Source organism: Corvus moneduloides, chromosome 5, assembly GCF_009650955.1.
Source record: "Corvus moneduloides isolate bCorMon1 chromosome 5, bCorMon1.pri, whole genome shotgun sequence".
Lineage (NCBI taxonomy): Eukaryota > Metazoa > Chordata > Aves > Passeriformes > Corvidae > Corvus > Corvus moneduloides.
In genome coordinates, this window is record NC_045480.1 from 22,358,565 (window position 1) to 22,364,564 (window position 6,000).

Consider the following 6,000-nt stretch of genomic DNA (forward strand, 5'->3'; position numbering starts at 1 on the left):
CAGCTTCAGTGGAAGAGCATTAAGACTTAAGTAGCAATCAGAAAGAGGAGAAATCTTACGCCCAGAATTTATCCATGGTAGTAGGCATTGATACCTAATTCTTCAAAGTATTTTCTGGCAAAAAATGCAGTACTTATGATCTAGAATTGAAGCTTAAAAGATTGACTACATTTTTACTATATCAATTCCTATATAAAGAATAAACCCTCTTCCTCTAAGATTCCTCCAATGTCTTTTGAATATCTAAGTCATTATTCAGAAAGGTAGAAGTAAATAAATGGAGAGAGAAATCTTTATGCCCCTCCTCATTACCCAAAGCCACATACAGATAAATCTAAATTTAAACTAATGTACTGCTGAAGCATAACTGTTACCACTGCTATTGGTGATTGTACTTTATTATGATTATGAAATAGATTATTAAATAACTATCTCAATCTCTAGAAGTCTTTTCTTGCAAAATTTTATAAATATCTTAATTACTCCCACACTTTCATAAAGTGGTAAGCAAAACCAAGGAAAAAACTAGACTCTTCATACTTACACTACATAAACATGTATGTGACATAATAATAAGGAAAAAAGGAGATGAGCAAACCTACATTTTTCTGGAAGATGTGAAAATCAACATAGTATATTTACTATAAATGCTCCATTATTTAAAATGTCATTGGATTCTCTCTAGTCTCTAACTTCATTTTTGTGTAAATATTTTTATCAGCTTTGAACCCTACCCACAAGTCTGAGAACTGATTTATTATCTTGAATATTAAATTGATACAATTAAAACCTTTTAGAGAGAGGACTCTATAGGTCAATCAGATATCAAACTCTCAAGAGATTAACTTTATTATGGAGTTAACCCTCAATTAAAGATTCCCAAGTCATTTAAATTCAAAAAGCCTTGGATTGCTCTAAACTGATTAACAATCCAGGTTTGTATTTACGTTTGTCCCATCCCAATTTGCATAAACTCTCATCATTCCTTTAAAAATTTGAAAACTCAGCCTTTCCTCAAAATTTTCACAGCAGCTTCTAGTCATAAAGGATAAAATTCAACAGTATGGCCTCCACCCATCTCTAAACCCAGGAAAATGTAAATGTAAACACACAGTCTCTTAACAAGCTGAAGATATATTCACAGATTCTGAGTACAGAATGAAATGAAAATTAGTACAGAAATTACTTGCTAGGAAAAAAGTATCAGGTACTCTTTGGGCCAGAAAATAGTCTTTCAGGTACCAAATAATTAAATAAAAACCACAATCAAACAGACAAACAAACAAAAAAAACAACAACCAAACCACACACATATTCAAGTATACAAAACCCCTACAATTTTAGCATATCAGTCTAAGGCTTTTAAAGTTGCAGTTGCAGCTCGTTATCTCAGCCATTTCCACCTTCCTTGACAGTTCTGGGTTTCATGGTAGCATCTGGCTATTTTTTCCCTAAGGTGTTAGTGTTCATTTTCAGACAGTATTATCTTCTCAATCTCCCCACTTTTCATAATAACAAAAAATACACCTGGGAAAGTAGTTTTAGCTATATATTTATAAATAAATATATACCTGTTTTATATAAACATATACATTTATATCCGCACACTCTCTCTTCTCTATCTTAATACTGTTTTTTCTACATGCAATAGCTTTGCCTACACCTTATTTTGGAACACCTCCAGTGTTGCCACTTCAGGAACTCAAATAGCCATGTATTATCAGCTATTTGGATTCTAAGCCATCTTTGTATAAACCACACACCAGTGCAAAGGGTTACCTAGCAGAGAACAAACTTTGCTTCCAAATCTGTAAGAATTATTATGCTTTGCTGTGTATTTTATGAAAAAAGCATGTAGCAGAGGAAGGGAGGAACTGCTTGCTGAGAAGACATTTTGACCACAAAATGCCAACAGTGATGGAAGATAACGCCCAAGCCACTTTCTGTTTCTGTAGTTGTCTATGGCAGAAGCTGTCAGTGCATCCGTCAAGATTTATGAAGACATGCCTAGATCTGGCCTAGCTATGGAACTGGTTAAATACCAGTAAGATCACATATTATTTTGTGAATCTAAGCAAAGGGTTATACTGACAACTGGTTTGGTTTCACCACTTATAGAAAGATTAACATAACAAACAGCTAAACAAATCTACACACACTGGTGAATGTTTTGCAGGCTAGAACATAAATACGGAATCACTTCTCAAAATGTTTTATGAGGTTTGAACTCAAGAAGTATAAAGAAATGCAGAACTCAAGGACCACCTTATTCAATATATTAATGTTTTTATATGGTTATTATAAATTTTAAAAATAATTTAATCTCCTCCTTAGCTTTGATTGCAAAATAAGTCATAATAAATCCTAAAGAATGTACGGCATTAGAATTATAGTGCATATATATGGCATATACACATTTGTACAAATACATTCATACTCTTTCACATCCATATTTCTACCACTACAAATTTAAGTAAACAACATTAGAGCACAATGTTGAATACATTCCGCAAAACAAATCTTCTCTCAGAAGCAAGGCAAAATAGATTTTTCCTACATAGAAATAAATAGCAAAACCCCCCCCCAAAAACCAACAAAGAAACAAAAAAAACCACAAGGGGAATTTGAACTTGCTTAAATAAAATTGATTCTTGTTGTAGTATTATATTCTCCTAAATAGGGTAAGCAAGACAAAAGTCATCATTCCCAACATGGTTACAAAAAATAGGAAAATGCTATAATGGTTATACAAAAAAACAAAAAAACTTAAACTTCTTGGAAGACACCTGACCATTCAGTTTTATCAAAATAGGGATAAACACCTAAACTACTATGTAGAAAAAGCAATACAAGGAAAACCATTTGGGCTTTTCTTCTACGAAAAAAGTTTCAGCAGGGCATGAATTGTAATGTGTCGTACATCCCAAGCTTTCTATGGGATCATCCAACTTTCTTTCATAGAAGATATTTCTCACACTTCTTTACAAACTGATTGTCGATTTCTTCCTTTTCCCATCTTATGGAAGGGACTTAGACAAGGAGTGGCAAAAAAACTTAAGAGTGGCCTAATAGTTCTTTTCTTTGACTAAAAGTGACAGCTAAATAGCATCAAAGAAAAGTGGCAACTGTAACTCTCAGAACCCTTCCTCACATGCAGGGTAAGCACCGGCATCTAGCATTCTGAAGAGATGTATCTACTACTTTTAACATTCTTTCATTCTATGACTTTCAAGTTGAAAATTCTTGAAGACAAAATTGACTGGGAGATAGACAAATCTTTGTTGAAGCAAGCAATCCAAATTTCAATAAAGAAATGTTTGAACAGTAGGTTATAGGTGAACACAGAAACACTCAAGTAGGACTAGGGGGGTTTTTTCCCTTTTTAATATCAATACAGATACAAGCCTGAAGAAACTGTCAAACCTTTAGATGTACATGGCAAGATAATCACACTGTGAGCAATCAGTTCAACAAACACAAGCAAGTTCAGGCTTGCTCCCAACTTCTGCTAAACCACATACTAGATAATAAGATCCTAATAAATATGTAAAAAAAAAAAAAAAAACCCAGAAAAAAAAAACAAAAAACCAAAAACAACCACACCAAAATAAAACAGTACAACAGGCCTTACCGTGGAGCAGAATGAAATCTGCAAGTAGTGAATTTCATCTTCGCATTGTAATTGACTCCATACAAACTGACAAGATTAACATAGAAATCACTGTAGATTAAAGATCTTTTCCAAAACCTGTATTATACTATCAGCATATCGACTGCACGGGAAAAAAAAATATATATATACTGATTGCAACAATTGCGATAGAACTGCTGCCTTTACCAATACAAGGAAGTTACTAAGCACAGGTCAACCTAGTGGATAATGACAAAATAGCTTTAATCACATCCTCTGTCAAAATGTTTCTCTGTTTGTCTCTTTTTTTTTTCTTTTTAATTTCAGAACACTTGCCTTCTAGAAAAAGGTTCAGCAACCTTCGTTACCTCGGAGTCAAACCTCAAACTGCAAGAAATTCCAGTGGAACAACTTGCAGAGTCGCTGGAGTAAGGAACTACATGGCATGAATAAGCAAACTGAAGGTGGAATTGGAACTTTGGGAAGTCGCTGTGGCAACACTCGGGTGCTGTACCCTTCACTTCGTATTCTCGATCCAGGACATCCTACAGCTTCTTTGACTTAAGTTTTCTGATAAAATTTCCAGGTATATAATGGCATCTAACATGAGGTCTGTTCATGTCTGAGTTCACAAAAACAACTCATAGAGTAAATAAATACACAATACTAAAGCACTGTTCTTTAGCATGATATTTACATACAAATCGTTAAAACAGTTGAAGCTAGAAAGAAAACAGAGAGCAATACTCGCCTTATTTCCTACCTGCCTACCTGCTATTCCTAGTCCGATCCCATCTCCGGTATCTGTCGGAGATCTGGGGCAAGCCCCGCACCAAACCACTGTGCACTCTCCGGCAGCTCTCACGCCAGCGCGCAGCAGCAGCGCGGGGCTCGCTGCCGGCGGGACCGGGAGCTGCAGCATCGCCCCGGGAGCGGCCCGGCCCGGGAGCGGCCCGCGCGGGGCGCAGCCGGCGGGCAGACCCTGCCCGAAACCCCGCACACGCCGCGCCCGCCGAGGCCGCCCTACCTTTGGCAAAATCCAGCGGGTGACGGGGACAGGGAGGCAGAGGAACGAAGCGCGGGGCTTTAGATTGCTTCAGTTTTCAGTTCTCCCTCCGGCTCCCCGCTCTCTCACTTTCTAGCTTGCTTTCTCTTTCCTTCCTTCCTGCCTGGCTGGCTGCACACCCCACCCCACCCCCGCGCTGCTCCCCGGCAGGCCGCGCCCGCGGAGCTCCCTCCCCGCTGCAGGAGGCGGCCGCACCTGGGCGCGCCGGGAGCGCCCGCCGCCCTCCGCGCCGCGGCTCAGGGCGTTCTGGCCGGGCCACATAGTTCCTGAGGAGTCACTGGGAAGCCCGTAGGCAAGCTTCGGCTCCGGAGTGCTCTGTGCCCCAGCGCATCGCTTCTCACGCGTCCCGTGTTCCCCAGCCCGGGCTGGGCAGGCGGCGAGTCCCCCCCCCAACCCGCCAGGCTGCCAGGCCAGTGGGCAAAGGGCGTCCCGGTGCCACCTCTGTCACCACGCGGAGCCACGCTGAGGGCAAGCGCTCCACCTGCGAGAAAGCAGGACAGCCTGCCAGTAGTGATACAGCTATGATCACTTGCTTTAAAAAACCTAAAGTTACTAAGCTTTCACTAGTTTCTAAGAATTCCCGTATTCTTGGAGCTCGCCCATGACGGTGAAAAACAGCCACTCAGATGAAACTAGCATTTTGTTACTACGAAATGATACTGAAAGTACTTTAATGTTGTCCACTGGTGGACATACACATCTTCTTCTTGAAGTGTCAGTGCCGATATTTTCTCTTTAAATCCAAGGAGGTTTCAGAGAGCTTACAGTGTTGCAGCTGAAGTCTGAGGTCTGCCACTCACTCTACAGAAGCAAAACAGAAGCAAAGCTATACTGAGAAAAAGACACCAGTTATTAAAGTGCTAATTTAGGAGCAAGTAAACCTGGGTTCTTTTTAAGACTGCTTCCTACACACTAAAAATAGACTTACTAAATAGCCTTACTAGTAGCAGGGCTGTTAAAAACTGTCAGTGCCATGGTACTAAAGTGAGGTTTCAGGATCACAATTTTGAATGCAAACAGCTTTTTTTCACTCTCCAACTTAGAGTCAAAACTTCCAGACTAGAAGTTTGCAGTTCAGCATTACAGCACCAATTCTACCAGTGCCCAAGCACTTCTGAAAATCTAGCTGCAAGTTCTAAGTATTAGTTACAAAAATACCTGTGTACCAAAAAAATGCAGTTAATTTTACCTCCTAAACTTGTATAATGCAAGCAAATTTTTGGATTTGCCTTTTTTCTTTATATCTAAAGAAATACATTGTGTTCTTGCTTGTCTTTTTATTAATGCTTTTTCAGAGTCTATC

At 39.3% G+C, this 6,000-nt stretch overlaps 1 protein-coding gene across 4 annotated transcripts in view; it reads right to left on the bottom strand.

The window, feature by feature from the left end:
* ARAP2 (ArfGAP with RhoGAP domain, ankyrin repeat and PH domain 2) overlaps positions 1–4,813 on the bottom strand; it is a 125,001-nt gene extending 120,188 nt beyond the window's left edge. For 2 of the 4 annotated variants that reach the window (XM_032109510.1, XM_032109513.1), the window contains exon 1: positions 4,659–4,813. The gene's annotated coding sequence lies outside the window, so the exon portion shown is untranslated. Of the gene's footprint in view, positions 1–3,631; positions 3,698–4,402; positions 4,462–4,658 lie in introns of those variants that run through there. The other 2 variants (XM_032109511.1, XM_032109512.1) reach the window with 2 other exon arrangements.
* Between the last annotated feature and the right edge of the window lie 1,187 nt (positions 4,814–6,000).